The sequence below is a fragment of the Sminthopsis crassicaudata genome, chromosome 4, assembly GCF_048593235.1.
Source record: "Sminthopsis crassicaudata isolate SCR6 chromosome 4, ASM4859323v1, whole genome shotgun sequence".
Classification (NCBI taxonomy): domain Eukaryota; kingdom Metazoa; phylum Chordata; class Mammalia; order Dasyuromorphia; family Dasyuridae; genus Sminthopsis; species Sminthopsis crassicaudata.
In genome coordinates, this window is record NC_133620.1 from 34636047 (window position 1) to 34652813 (window position 16767).

The 16767-nt window shown below is 36.5% G+C and overlaps 1 long non-coding RNA gene across 1 annotated transcript; it reads right to left on the minus strand.

Annotated features, from left to right (window-relative positions):
* Nucleotides 1-1254: 1254 nt before the first annotated feature.
* On the minus strand, nucleotides 1255-9373 carry LOC141541799 (uncharacterized). The gene is made up of 5 exons (XR_012481903.1): nucleotides 9151-9373; nucleotides 8673-8816; nucleotides 5578-7561; nucleotides 4826-4893; nucleotides 1255-4334 (listed from the first exon to the last, which is right to left on the minus strand). It is a non-coding gene; the product is annotated as an uncharacterized LOC141541799 (long non-coding RNA).
* Nucleotides 9374-16767: the final 7394 nt, after the last annotated feature.

The window sequence follows — 16767 nt, forward strand, 5'->3', positions numbered from 1 at the left end:
TCCATGAACTCATGCTGAATGAAAAGAGCAGAATCAGGAGAATATTGTACTCCTTACAGCCTACATGATATATATTGTATAGGAACATTATGTAATGATGGATCATGGTAAACTTAGCCATTCTTAGTAATACATACATCTAAAACAATTCCAAGACTCATGATGGAAACTTATCTACATCCAGAGAGATAACTATGGATTCTGACTGCAGATTGAAGCATCTGATTTTCATTTTTTTCCTTTTTCATGGTTTTTCCCTTTTGTGGGAAACCATACTGCATAGGATTCTAAAGAAGGTAAGAGCAAAGGAAACCCCAATAGTAGATTTTCTGACGGAGTTTAGCCATGAAAGGGAGGAGAAATGTAGAAATGACAGCTTGTGGGGATAGGTGGATGAATTTTTTTTTGAGATGGAAAAGACATGGACATGTTTGTAGGCTTGGAAGGAAGCATAGTAGACAGGAAGAGATTGAAAATTAGAGAATAAGGATAATACAGGGGGCAACTTAGTGGAGAAGGAATGGAATGGATCACTGCAGATTACGATGTAGAAGAATTTGTCTGGACAAAGATACATGGCTAGCACTTCATGAGAGATGGAAGTGAATAGTAAGACAGAGAAATGAAGAGATGAGGAATGGAGGGAAAAAGGGAATTCTCATCAGTTTTAGTTTTTTAAAATGAAATATATGGCTAGCACTTCATGAAAATGAAGAATAAGAAAGAGGGAATCTAAGAGATGTGAAATGAGGAAAGGAGGAAAAAAGGGAATTCTCATCAGTTTGTTTTTAATGAAATATTCAGCAAAGTTCTCAGTTGAAGAGAAGGGGGAAAGCTATGCAAGACTTCAGAGATGAAGATTTGGAAAAGTCACCATTAGGATTCTTGCATTGAATGGCCTCTTTAGCACAGTCCCCCTACACTTCCAGAGCTGGGAGGCCCTGGAGTATTTTAGGAGTTTCCTGGCAGCCAAGACACCTATTTGGACAATTGGACTTGATCTAGGTCTCATTTGTGATATTCTCAAATTCAGCAATGTAACATCTAGATAGTTCACCACCTCAGCTTCAGGTCTGTCCATAGTCGGAACCAAAGCAGTAGTTTTGTTTTTTTTTTTTGCCCCACCACAGAGAAACACACAGACAGAGAGTCCATTCCTGTTCTTAACATTCTACTAGAAGCAAATAGACTATGCAGAGATTTTTACTTTTCAGCAGAACTGTTTTATTTATGCAGCAAATTCTTGATGCAGAAATTCCCTGAAATACAAATTGTAATCTACTTGGTAATCTTTGAGAAACAGATACACAACAAGCAATACAAAGTAACTTAGAAAAGAGAGCTTGGTCATGGGATTAGGGTTAAGGGCTCGTGTAGGAGGCTTGGATTGAAGCCAGGGAATCTTAAGTGGTGGAAGTAAGGGAGAATGGGAAAAGGGACAAGGAGCAACCTGGACAAAATCCTGAAGGCTGGAAATGGGATACATATAAAAACAAAAGATCAATTCGGCTGGCACTGGCATGTGCAAATAACACCTTTTGATTATATTGGGGTTTTCCCCTTTATATGGGAATCTAAGAGTGTCATGGGGAAAAGTTTACCACAAAGACAAAAAAAATGTATTTTGGTTTAATAAAGTCATTTAATCAGAGAGAAGCCAAGTATAGAATAGGCTGCCTTGATAGTGAGTTCCACATCTTTGGAAGTGTCCAAGGAGAGATTAGCCACAGCACACTTTATATTAGGAATCCCTTTCGAATAGAGGTTAAACTTGGTGGCAATGAGATCCCTTCCCATTCTCACTTTTTGGGATTCTATGAGAAGCTGACTCATTTGCCTTTCAAAAGAATTGGCATTTACAGAAAATGTGTATTTTGAATTTTAAAATTCCAAATCCTCTTAAGTCACTTCAAGATTATTAAAGCCTGTCTGAGTCAATTTCTCCACCAGATGGCAGTGTACCAGGGCTCCAGATCTGCACACTCTTACATTCTGGTGTCCAAGCCTGAGGCCAGGTGGATCACTTGGGAACTAGTCTAGATCCCTGCAAGATCTTGAACACATTTCCTTTCCAGAGAGCCAAGAGATGCATTGCCAACCTTTGGAATCCCATGTCACCTCATTGTATTTTCTTAAGTCTATTTGATATTTTAACTTTTTCTTTTGCTGATGAAAAAACCTCTTTGAGCCTATTATCCTGCACTTGGGCACATTTCATAAGATTATTGTATAGGATATGTCAGTTTTCAACAGCAGTTGTCTCAGTTTTGATGCTAGAGGTCCCCGATTTTTCCCTTTGTCAAAAGTGAAATTAATTTTCATCCCATTTTTGGCTTTTCCTGCTCCAATAGAAGTGGAAAAATCATCTTTGCTAAGATTAGCAGATCTTTGCTGATCCGAATCACTTTTATTTTTTATGTTTTGTTCCCATGCTTCCTCTCCTGTTTGACTCCTTCTTTGAAATGTCCATGGTCTCAGGCAAAGGATCAGATCCTATTAGTTCTGCATCACCTTTGTTTCTACCTCTGGATCTTAAAAGTGGAAGATCTTCAATAAGTTCAATCTTTTATGATTGTCTGTTTCTTTCTCCCTTTTGTCAGTGTAAATTATGTCAGTGCTGCACTAAATAAAAATATAAAATTCTTCTATTTCATTTCTGACTTCAGTTCAAAAGAATTCTGCTTTATCCTTTCCTTTACATCTCAGTTTATTTTCTAGGCTTGAAATCTTCCTCTACTTCAACTGTCTCAATTCCTGTTGCACTAGATAATATAGGAGGAATTTCTTACATCAACTTTGTTTCTGTTTCTAGTTAAAGGCAGAATTCGGACAGGTGTCACTGAATTTTTCAAAGATCCCTAAGAAATTATCTATGGTTTTCTCTGTACAAGTTCTGGATTTTGACAGTATAGATTTTGAAGACAGCTCTATTAAAAATTCTTCTCAACTTTCTTTTGATTTTTTTAAGTGAAGTTCCTCAGGTGCAACTCTGAAAAAGTAAAGCAATAATCTAAAACATTGAAGACATGTATTTCTGGTTCTCGATCTCAAAGGTATTGTTCTTTCAGTAAAGTTCATCAGGTATGACCCTGGAAGAGGGAATCAATAATCTAAAACACCTAAAACATGTATTTCTGGCTCTAGATCTAGATTGAGTTGATACAATAATCTAAGACATCTATTTCTGCTTCTAGATCACAAAGATACATTGTGTGGATGGACCTGGGCTCTTTTAATTTCTTCTCCTGAAAACATTTCTGTAGATAACAATCTTGTTTTTTTTTTTTGTTTTGTTTTTGTACCATCTTAGTTTTTATTTTGAGATGTTGGCATAAATTGCTCGGAGAAGCTTGTGTAAAACTGGTTTTGCTAGATCCTTGGGATTCTTTATTCATTTATTTTTTGCTTCTAGATTTATCTGGACCTGCATCTTTTGACTTTTCCTCATTCTTTGAGCTTCATATACTTCAGCAGGCAAACTATTAAGTGTGTGGTGGTTTTATAACGCACAATTGTATTTATACTACTTAAAGATAACTTTTTTTTTTCTTCAAGAATGGCTTTGGTCTTCCATTCTGCCTATAAACTCTTTTCTTCCTTCTCTGCACTGTGTATATGTTGTATGATTCTTGTGATTTCCTTAGAAGTTTTATTTCTGTTTCTAATTTTCAGAGTGATAGCTATACCATCTTCATTCACATCTGGTAGCAGTCATATATTTTTCATCATTTTCGGGTGGGATTCATCACTAATCTAAATGATCACATTTCATTCAGAAATTCCTCATTATTAGTACTACATTTTCTAGAGCCAGTTACTAGTACTTTCTGTTCTATCGGTTTCTCTGGCCAGTTTTTTGAAAATTTCCTTCTACGTATGATTCTAGGCAATTCTTCATTTTTTATTTTTGGATTAAATTTTCTCCAAGCAGAATCTCTTTGGAGATCTCTATGATGCTGATGCTGGTGCTCTCTGTATTGGTCAGCCATATCCCAAAACACTGGAGGGTCTTCCTTTTCTGAATCTGATAAACTTTACCTGGATTCCTGCAAGTCCTTTAATCAGCTTTATAGAATCTGTTTCTAGATTGTGAGATTACCGTGGCATGATGTTTAACCATTTCATTCATATTTTCTCTCCCAAGTTTTTTCTTCTGGATTTTTCACTTGAGTCTTTCATTGAGTCACCTTTTATTTCATCCTCAAATCTTGGCAGGAATGTCTTTTGTTCTTTCTCTGGAAAATTATCATGTTCTTGTTTAGTCTGACTAATTTTGTCTCTCTGAATAGTCTTTCAGGTTTAATGATCTTTCAATTTTGGAAGTATCAGATTTTCTGAAATCAAAAAATATGAAAAAGAATGTAATTAAGCTCTAGCTATATCAACACAGAGATAGTTAACTCATGGTAAAACAAAACAAAACAAAAAACCCCTCAGGTTGCATGGTTTATGTAAGTGTACTCTTCCTTTTTAAAATCTAAAAATAAAAAGAGTTATTATTTAAAATCTTTTGTTCTAAGTTTTTATTTATCAATTAATTTTATTTTAGTCTAATTTTTGTTTTTTCAATAGGATATGATATATACTTTTTATCAAAATGGGCTTCTGATTGAGTTTTAAAGTCCTAGCCATACTTGTATCAAACATTCATTCCCCACCTTCTTCAAAAAACAAATATAATAGTGAGAGAGAGCTGATATTTATGCCATTGAGTGGATTAGAAAATAAGATGCATTTCCAAACCTCTAGCAAATCCAACATAATTTTGATTTATTTTAAAATATATCTTTTATACTATAGAAATCTTTAAATATGCTTTATTCACCTGGATAAAGTTCATTGCTATTCCAAGGATAGAAAGAATGTCATAGTCCTGGTTTTACAGAGACATATCTGAAATGTAAATATATATAACAGATCTTACTAGTAGTAAAAAACGATTATACCATATCTATTTTAAGAAATCTCTTGTGATCAAAAAAAGATGACAAAAAATTGGCTTCTAAGTTGTTGGAAAAGTACCTAGAGATTGATCCCCAGAAGCATAATCACAATACATATCTGGAACTTCTATCTAGGCCCCTAATAACAAGTAACCAATTTCTCACTATTGCAGGTTCTTTTCTATCACAGGTCTAACCAATTATCGTCTAGACACTACACCTCCAATGAAAAACTTCAAAACTTTTAATTATATTAAAAAAGGTTTAACTTCTAACTTTACAAGTTAGTTTGACTTAAATTTTCTTTTGGAATAAAATTAAAATGTAGTCCGTCTTTTTTCCATGAAAATCCATTCAAAATTTTGTAATAATTGGCATTTAATCTAGAATCTATTTACTTAGTTCTTTTCCATGGCACTCTTGAATCTGACCTTGAATTATATTTCCAATTCATTTTTTCAAGCTAGTTTATTTAATTTCCTATTATAGTCATCATACAAGTATAACAATGAATTTGCTCAGCATAACTCAATAGTTCCTATTCTAAGTCTATCCTATAGAATACTGTTAATTTTTATTGGAATACTTGCATAGACAATTATACTTAAACCGACATTTCTTGTTCAATATTTACCTTGCTTTCTTTTGTCGACTTGAATATCTCCTTTAAACCCAATATAAGTCTACTTAAAAATTGGATTCTTTTGATCTTAAGAGAGTTTTTAATTAGAAGATAATTCCTCTTCTCTAAATTCTTTCTTGCTTTCTGTGTTATTCTTAACACCACCAATCACCAACTGAGTTCCCTTTTGTAGTTTTGGTATTTTTTTCTGTTACATGATGTTTTGATCTGAATAACTTATACCTCTTATTGCTTTTGTTCTCAGCATCTTTAATTCATGTAATAATTATCTGAGAGTTCCAAATCTATATTAAATATTTCTTGTATATTACTTATGTCATCTCCTTTATTTGAAGTCTCCATAAAGGTAGTAATAGCTGTCAATTATCTGTCCACTCTCTCTTTTCATTAGAACTCATGAGATTTAAGATTTTCTGGTTTTACTTTGTCTTTGGGAATTTTCAAAAGTTTTTTCTTTCAGTTTTTTTATGTCTCCCAACGAGGCTTGGCATATTATGTTCTATTGATTCTGCCTTCAGAGTTTTGTTAAGCTTCTTGATACCCACCCATCACATGTTCTACTGAACACACATTTCTGCTTCACTGTTTTAAGAGACTGCTTGACACCTTTCATATCTTCTAATGGTCTTCTGATTCATATTTCATCAAGAGGGCATTCTTGTTTGCTTTCTTTGACTAATGCAAAGCGTGATTCTAAATTTTCCTTAGAAGTCTCCTGAGGCCCACCAAATCCAGATCTTCAGATGAGTGAGCTTTTTGCTTTGGAGCCTCCTGCTTGACATTTCTGTTGCTTCTGTGACTCTTCCTATGGTTACCAGAGGGTCTTTTGACCTAGGAGTCCTCAGCAGTCTTTCACTGCACACCACAATCTCCTCTGGTTCTGCCTTGTTTTGAGGGCATCAGTCTCTTGACCACTGTTAGATGCTCACCAAGCTCACATTTTCATTTGGGAACCTTAATAAGCATCAGCATTGGTGAGCTCTTCCACCTCAGTTTGCTGCTTTACTGCCCTCATCAGCTTCTTTTGGATTTTGGCATCAGAGGCAGAATATACTACTTGCTTTGGGCTTGTCCTGAGATTTTTCTGAATTTTCCCATCATTCTCAACAGAGTCTGTCACTTAATTTTGTCTTTGCTATTGGTGTGGAAGTTGTCCTAAGTTCCTCTTCTGTTGACTTTATTTTTTGCTTTGAGATTCTTATTTTCTTCTTCATTCCTCCCTACTGCTAGCTCATGTTTGATGTTTGTTACAGTTCCTGGAGCAGCCATTTTATCTGGACACACAATATTCAGACTTAGCATTTGGTTACCTCCTATTGGAGAGCACTCTTCACTTTGCAATGAAGTTTTTTTGTGTTTGGGGATCCCCTTGCTGGCTGGCTGGTGACCTGTTACTCCTTATTTGATCTAACTTTTAAGAAAGTTGTGACTCCTAAGAGATTTTCTAGCATTTTTAGTTTTTTATTTTTAAAGACGTGTTTGTAGTTTTCTATTGAATTTCTTTTGTTTCCCCTTTGTTTGGTATTTCAAGATGATATTGTTCTCCCTGTAAAGTACTGAGCCTTGAATTTGGTGTTTCTGGGATGAGAATAATTCAGTAATAATCTACTGATAGTATTTTGTGTAGCCTTATCTGCATTTCCATTTTCTAATTTTTGGTGTTTTAATTCTGTTAAGATATGGTTTAATTAATTTTCCTTTGGTGTATAAGTCCTTCAGCCTTTTTGCACTTAATGTCAATATTTTATGATCTTCTACACCAACACTTGCATTCATTATTTTTCATTTCAGGGATTTTATGTTATCTTCTCCCCCAGAACTGTCAGTTTCTTGGGCAACAGTTGTAAAATAATTGGAGACCTCCAGAATGTAAAAATAGAAAAATAGTACTTTCATACCCCCTCTCTTTGTTTTTGGTCCTGAAGGCCATATTGGCTGCTTCCTTTCATTTTGAGGGCCATGTTCATATTCCAACCTGAAGAGAGTAAGATAGTTTAATGATTTAAAAACCTTGTCATGGAAAAGTCTAGCAACCAATCCAATTATCTAGTGATGTACATATACAGTAATAATATATTGCATGTGCATGTATAATTATTAGCTCTAAAAATGAGAACTTCTTAATGTTTTGGCACATTAAAATAATTGGATTTTGTCTTTCCTTCTAGAATCCTAAGGCATATTATTTTATTTTGCTCATTTAATAAAGGAATTCACGATTATGGCCTTGTTTTGTGCAGTTTTAAGGAAGACAGGAAAGATCCTCAACTATAAATACATATAGGTTTAGAGTAATAAGAATGGGAAAGAGCTCTTTGTAGGTCAGGTGCAGTAATACAAATCACAATCCAAAGCAAATCAAACTGTTGCTGCTTTGAGAAATCTTTTAAATGACAGTTGAGATGTAGAGGTCACTATAGCTAAGAAAAGAGAGGGGGTTTGAGATGTGTCTTGTCTCCCCCCCCCCAACCCAAGCATCTCTTTAGACTGTAATTACACCAGACACCTCACCCCAGTGATAAATCCAGTCTAGATCAGACCACAAAAACACATAAACTTTGATTAACCATGATTAATCACAATTGACCACAAACCAATTTAACTGGAGTCATTTCCTGACCTATAATGAACACATGCCAGCTTCAAAAAGTTTCTGATCCAAAATCTGAAAACCTCACACTACATCCCTCTTTGAGGCCCTATTTTCAATTCACATCAGTTTCCTTTTAAAAAAATTATATGATATATATGCTAATCCAAAGCGTTGGGAATGGGGATGCAAATAATGCTGATAATTCTTCCATATCTTAATAAAAATGTGTGAAAGAGGCAATTGTAAAATAATGACATAACTCTTAAACCAGAATAAATAATTATAAAATAATGACATAAACCAAATGCTGCAGTGTGATTTTGCCAATTTCACCTACCAGAAAGAATCAAATATTGTAATTAAGTCTCCATGGTTTCTCAGGATCACAAATGGGTTGGATCTTCAGAATTTAAATTAAATAAATAAAGGAGTCTAAAAATAAGACCATTTTTGTAAATAAAACTAACATAAGATTTTGAAAAACTATACTTGCCTTAAGATGAAGACTAAGGTTTCCTTGAGTGAATCGTTTGTTACCATAGAGATCACTTTAAGTGACATTCGACATTTTCATCCACCAAGATTCCACTAAAAAAGTGAAGCTTCCTCTTCTAACAATCAGGTCTCCTTCAAAAATCTGAAAAAAGAAAATTCACTTTTACCCCCTCCCCCGCAAAGAGCAAGTCTACAAGCGGTGAAAATGGGGGTTCCCACAGAGACAAATCCCCCCAAAGGGCCCTTTCACGGAGATCACAACCTCCTCTTACTCGCTGGATCACAGGTGGTCCTGGAGTCCACAAAGGGACTAGTTAATGCAGCCTCATCTGTCAAACCGCACTTTGCCAACCCCACAGCCTCCAAACTTCACGGGCAGGATGTAATCGCGCCCTCCACCCCCTATCAGATGGGGGTGCGGCTTCGCTCCAGGTTCTTCATTAACGGCACCCCATCCGAGCGGCAGCCTCAAGTACCTGGCGCGCTCTCTCTCGCCTTCTCCTCGCGCTGAGGCTGCTCGCTCCCTCAGATCCCAGCAGATTCCTGTTTGTCCGGCGTCTCTTCCCTGCTTCCCATCCTTCTCCCTCCGCCTGCGCCGCTACGCTCCCAGGCTTTCTCGGAGGTTGGGATGCTCGATCCCCAAACTAGGAGCTGACCACAAGTAATCCCGGCTAGAAAGTACAATGGCAAATAGAATTTCGGCGGCACAGACGGTGATTGGTTTGGGGAGGAAGCCCCCCCGGCTAGGATCCAATGGACAGCGGCAGAGGCGGGGCCTCCCGAACTTTAGAAGTGGAGAAAGCAGAGCCAGCCGCAGGCTCCAGACCAGATCTGTTTGCTCGGTCCCCGAGCGAGTCAGCAGGAGATGCTGGACTCAGATTGATGTGGGCCCCGCCCCCGATGTGGAGTCAGCAGGAGATGCTGGACTCAGATTGATGTGGGCCCTGCCTCCGATGTGGAGTCAACAGGAGATGCTGGACTCAGATTGATGTGGGCCCCGCCCCCGATGTGGAGTCAGCAGGAGATGCTGGATTTAGATTGGTGTGGGTCCCGCCCCTGACGTGGAGTCAACAGGAGATGCTGGACTCCAGAGATTGACTGGACCCGGGCCCCGCCTCCTAGTCGGAAGCATCTAGAGGACCAGGACTCGAGATTGACGTGGACCCTGCCTCCGAGGTGGAGTCAGCAGGAGATACTGGACTCGAGATTGACGTGGGTGGAGCCAGTGGGAGGTGCCCGCCCCCGAGTCGGAGCTAGGAAGAGGCACTAGACCCAGAGATTGACTAGACTTGTGGGTCCCGCCCCTTCTAAAATGGGGTAGTGGGCCTTCTTCAACCACCTCCTAAGCTCGCCGGAGTCTTTACGCCTAGTCAAGGCGAAACAATTGAATCTACTACAAGTTTATATCATCTCAACCAAGCCTTTCCTGTGGCAAGGCAATATTTCTTCCAACAAGATATGGCCAACATAGGAATTTACTCTTCTTGACCAAGATGGGAGATGGTTAATTGAAATATTTTTAGTCTATTTTTTATTGTTACAGCTTTTTTATTTACAAGATATATGCATGGGTAATCTTTCAGCTTTGACAACTGCAAAACCTTTTGTTCCAATTTTTCCCCTCCTTCCCCCCACCTCTCCCCCAGATGGCAGGTTGACCAATACATGTTAAATATGTTAAAGTATAAGTTAAATACAATATATGTGCATATATCCTTACAGTTATTTTGCTGCACAAAAAGAATCAGACTTTGAAATAGTGTACAATTAGCCTGTGAAGGAAATAAAAAATGCAGATGGACAAAAACAGAGGGATTGGAAATTCTATGTAGTGATTCATAGTCGTCTTCCAGAGTTCTTTATCTGGGTGTAACTGGTTCAATTCATTACTGCTCTATTGGAACTGACTTGGTTTATCTCATTGTTGGAGAGGGCCACGTCCATCAGAATTGATCATCATATAGTATTATTGTTGAAGTATATAATGATCTCCTGGTCCTGCTCATTTCACTCAGCATCAGTTCCTGTAAGTCTCTCCAGGCCTTTCTGAAATCATCCTGTTGGTCATTTCTTACAGAACAATAATATTCCATAATATTCATATATCACAATTTATTCAACCATTCTCCGATTGATGGACATTCACTTAGTTTCCAGTTTCTGGCCACTACAAAGAGGGCTGCCACAAACATTCTTGCACATACAGGTCCCTTTCCCTTCTTTAAAATCCCTTTGGGATATAAGCCCAGTAGTAACGCTGCTGGATCAAAGTTATCAAAGCACAGTTTGATAACTTTTTATCAAATAAACAAAGTTTATCAAAGCACAGTTTGATAACTTTTTGAGCACAGTTCCAAATTGCTCTCCAGAATGGCTGGATGTATTCACGATTCCACCAACAATGTTTCAGTGTCCCAGTTTTCCCACATCCCCTCCAACATTCTGCATTATCTTTCCCTGTCATTCTAGCCAATCTGACAGTTGTGTAGTGGTATCTCAGAGTTGTCTTAATTTGCATTTCTTTGATTAATAATGACTTGGAGCATTTTTTCATATGGCTTGAAATAGTTTCAATTTCGTCTGAGAATCATCTGTTCATATCCTTTGACCACTTATCAATTGGAGAATGGCTTGATTTCTTATAGAGTCAATTCTCTATATATTTTGGAAATGAGGCCATTATCAGAACCTTTGACTGTAAAATTGTTTTCCCTGTTTATTGCTTCCCTTCTAATCTTGTCTACATTAGTTTTGTTTCTACAAAACTTTTCAACTTGATATAATCAAATTTTCTATTTTGTGATCAGTAATGATCTCTGGTTCTTCTTTGGTCATAAATTCCTTCCTCTTCCACAGGTCTGAGAGGTAAACTATCCTATGTTCTTCTAATTTATAATCTCATTGAAATACTTTTAAAAATTAAGTTAAATTTTTAAAAAATATACATTAAGACCAAGATAAGATCAAAATGGGTCCATGATTTAGGCATAAAGAGGGAGATAATAAATAGATTAGAGGAACAGAGGATAATCTACCTCTCAGACTTGTGGAGGAGGAAGGAATTTATGACCAGAGGAGAACTAGAGATCATTATTGATCACAAAATAGAAGATTTTGATTACATCAAACTAAAAAGTTTCTGTACAAATAATACTAATGCAAACAAGATTAGAAGGGAAGTAACAAATTGGGAAAATATTTTTAAAAACAAAGGTTCTGACAAAGGTCTCATTTCCAAAATATATAGAGAACTGACCCAAATTTATAAGAAACCGAACCATTCTCCAATTGATAAATGGTCAAAGGATATGAACAGACAATTCTCAGAGGAAGAAATTGAAACTATATCCACTCACATGAAAGAGTGTTCCAAATCACTACTGATCAGAGAAATGCAAATTAAGACCACTCTGAGATACCACTACACACCTGTCAGATTGGCTAAGATGACAGGAACAAATAATGACAAATGTTGGAGGGGATGTGGGGAAACTGGGACACTAATACATTGCTGGTGGAGTTGTGAAAGAATCCAGCCATTCTGGAGAGCAATCTGGAATTATGCCCAAAAAGTTATCAAACTGTGCATACCCTTTGACCCAGCAGCGCTACTACTGGGATTATATCCCAAAGAAATACTAAAGAGCGGAAAGAGACATATATGTGCCAAAATGTTTGTGGCAGCTCTTTTTGTTGTAGCTAGAAACTGGAAGATGAATGGATGTCCATCAGTTGGAGAATGGTTGGGTAAATTGTGGTATATGAAGGTTATGGAATATTATTGCTCGGTAAGAAATGACCAGCAGGAGGAATATAGAGAGGCCTGGAGAGACTTAAATCAACTGATGCTGAGTGAAATGAGCAGAACCTGAAGATCACTGTACACTTCAACAACAATACTGTATGAGGATGTATTCTGATGGAAGTGGAAATCTTCAACATAAAGAAGATCCAACTCACTTCCAGTTGATCAATGATGGACAGAGGTAGCTGCACCCAGAGAAGAAACACTGGGAGGGGAATGAAAATTGTTAGCATAATATCTGTCTGCCCAGGTTGCATGTACTTCGGATTCTAATGTTTATTGTGCAACAAGAAAGTGATATTCGCACACATGTATTGTACCTAGACTATATTGTAACACATGTAAAATGTATGGTATTGCCTGTCGTCGGGGGGAGGGAATAGAGGGAGGGGGGGTAAATTGGAAAAATGAATACAAGGGATAATATTATAAAATATATATATATATATATAATAAAAAAAATATACATTAAGTTACTTTTAAGACCGTTTTAATGATGCACATGAGGTATGACATCACACTAGATATCTGTAAGGATGACATGAGGCAAGTTGTAAGTAAGGACCACAGGAATGCAGAATGCATGTCTCATAGCCCCATCACACAAATTCAGATGTGGCATGTATAAAGTGATGGGAATGGCAAACTAAAAACTAAGGCAAGACAACAGAAAACACACAGACTCCAGAAGTGAGGGCTTGGATTCAAATCCTGGATGATGTTTACTAATAGTTATGCCAGTCATTTCACCTCACATAGGTATTACCTTGACTACAAAATAATGTTGGGCCAGATGGCTTAGGGTAGTTTTCAGTCCTAGATCTCATGCAAGGCAATCTTCTACGCCTTTCTCATTATTTATTTCAATCCTCCAAAAAGTCAACTCTTCTTTTTCCTTAGGAAGTCTCCTACAACTGACTCCTTTCCCAGTTCATCTTTTTTTCTTTCCCTCTCAAACCCCCAAAACTTGTTTTATTAAAATAATTGAGGCCAGGAGATGAACCTCATTTTTGATATTACCTACTTTTTTCCCATCCTTTGGTCTTCTCCAGAAGACTGCGTCTTCAGTTCTCCCACCTGTTCAATCGTCATATCAACTGGATCCTTTCCTACTGCCTCCTCCATTTGAAATTTGTATCTCTTCAAACATTTGTCCTATATATCTCCCCTTCTCAACAAAACTGAAATTCACTGATCAAACCTTAGAACTGTCCTATAGTCTCATCACATTTTTTCCCCAAGGGAATTGGGGTTAAGTGACTTGCCTAAAGGCACAGTGAGTTGTCAGCTGTTTAAAACCAGATTTGACTTCAGTTCTTCCTGAGTCTGGAGCCTATGCTCTATCCATGCTCATCTAGCTGCCCCACCCCCAATCCCCATCACTCTGTTGAGTCAAATTGCTCTCTTGAAAGCTGCTAATAACTTCATGGCTAAAATTTGATGGTCTTTTCTCATTTCTCATCCTTCATCTATTTGCGGCATTTGATATGGATGAGCATGTGTCTTCTGAGTTTTTGTCACACTGCTCTCTCTTGACTGACCACACTAATCCCTCCTATTTTCTTTTCAGGTCCTGGAACTATGAACATCCCCTAAGGTTCTGCCCTGGATCCTCTTCTCCCTCTACTCTCAGCTCCTATGTATTTAACTATCATTCTCCTATCTACCCCTGGGCTTCAGTTCCATATCACCAGTTGCCTATTGGATATTTCAAACAGATACATGTTAAATACAATATGTCTAAAACTGAAGTACTTTCTCTTTCCAACATCCTTTCTTCTATCAGAGGCACTCCATACTTCCAGTGTCCCAAGTTTGTAATCTCAAGACTATCTTGCCTTTCTTCTGGACCTATATGGCCAATTGCCCAATTTTGTTTTTCTATTCCTTCTTTCATCCCTCAACACTCCTCTGACATCATCTGTACTCAACTCACAAACAATTCTCTTCATTCAGACTCTCCTAACATAATTACAAGTTAGATTGGTCTTCCCCATTCCACTTCCCCCATCTCTTTCCCCTCCAGTCTGTCCTAGACACACAACTGTCAAAGTCATTTTCTTTTAAAAATTTCAAGCAACAGTTGTTTGTTTTAAAAACTAATCTGTTCCTTCTTTTATCTTCAATTCCTTATCATATAACTACTAGTTCAGCAAAACAATCCCCTCATCATGTTAAGTTATATGAGTGTTGTGTGAGTCTTCATAAACCCACTTGGAGTGATTTGTTATTTCTTTCTCCAACTCATTTTACAGACAATGAAAAGGAGGCAAGGAAGGTGAAGTAACTTGGCCAACATCACATAACTAGGAAGTATCTGAAGTGAGATTTGAACTCAGAAGGATAAATCTTCTTAACTCCAGGCCCACATTCTATCCACTGGGCCACTTCCCTGGGACTGATATGAAAATTCATGTATGTAATTTACCACAAACATGAGTAAGTAAATTAAATGAATTCACACAAAATATTTTCATGTTATGAAGAAAATAAGTTTCTCTTTAAAAAAAAACCATCTTGCCATTAATAATACATTGTTAAGAATTAGCTAGGCAAAATCAACTTAATGCAATAGAGGTGGGAAATCTCTGCACACTCTACTTTCAAAACTTGAAAATCTGTGACAAGTGATCAAAATATACTCCATTGTCATATTTTCACTTAAACTATGTTTATGAAGTACTTCAAATTTTTCTATTCTCATTTTATTTCATCCTTTTTTTCTCATTTCCATAACAAGTATACCTTCTTGATAAGCAGGATAAGGTGCTTTAAAATTATATTTAATTGATTTACAAAATGAACATCTTCATTTTCTTTTCTCTTAGGTTTCACTGAGAAGTCTTCTTTATTTGGTGGATATTCTATTTAAAACAAAAAAAGATAGATGTAGATAAATATATTGTCTTTTGTATATGTATTAACTGATGATGTATGGCATTTATAATTATAAAGTCATCTAAAAACCTTACAGCAGTATTCTATTTTTTTATATATGTGTCAATCCAGTGATGGATGTAATGGCATTTTCACTAAAAAGTCATCTAAGAATCTTAGAGCAGTATCCTATTATATAACCACAGTATCTGAACTGAAACCAATTTCCTATTATATAGCCCATATCCAAGAGTATTCTTTGCCTAAGCAAAAATTCTGTAAGAGAACATGTTTGGTTTAGTTTTAATATGTTTCTTTAAATCAATGAATAAAAAATAACACATCTGGAAGACAAATCACAAGTTAGCCTCAACATTTTATTTAATGTGACTATAAGCTACACTGGTAAACTTCTCAATATGTTCATAACTTCATATAATTTTTTAAATAGGCTGAAAGAATTACTAAAGTATGAAACAGTGACTTTTCAACTTAATAGTACAATAATACATATATTACAATGGGTCAAAAAGGATAAAAAAACAAATCAACATGCACAAAAAGTTAAAGTTTGTTCATCAGAAAATTCAAGATAATGTAACATTCATTCTAATTCTTAATTCTGAAAAAAAATCCTATATCCATTAGTCCAATTAATGTCTGCTTTAACCCATCTGCTTTAATCCCATTGCAATGACCAGAAACTCTAGTCTTACCAATTCAAAGACTCTGAATATGGACCTAATTAAGACTAGAGTTTCTGGGAATGGCTTGTGGACCAGAGGCAAACAACATTCCAGGATCATACCATGAGATTTTTGCACAGTGATGATCTTTTCTCCTGTCTATAGGCAAATAAATGCCAAAGATTATCAAATCAGTAGAAGAGATCCCCACATAGAAAAATTATGGATTAGTACAAACATTCCTAACTATTTTTACAGCAACAACAAATTCTTGGGATATTTAGTAACAAAACAAGGAAGCTCCTTTTGAATAACTGGGGAATTGTAAGTATGAATTAAAAGTTAAAATGCTTTCAGGATGTGTGCTTTTAAAATTGTGAAGCCAGTTTTGATGAACATTATAGCAAAAACATCTCACTGATAATAGCATCTATACCCATTTGTAACAGGTGAGAATCGAAAAAAATAAAGATCATATAGTCTGCTCTTACTTTATACACAAATCCAACAAGTTAGTTATATAGTATTCTATAGCTGCCAAGGAGGTTGCAGGAAGAGGTTAAGGGGAAAAGAAAATCAAATGACAGTAAGAATAAACTACATAAAGTGACAATAAGAGTCTGGTGTGATTGTGGATCTTCAGACATCATATTACAGCATAGTAAAAGATGTTCATAATGATTACCATTTAGTCATGAAGAAAAAGTTCAAAATCCATTTTGAAT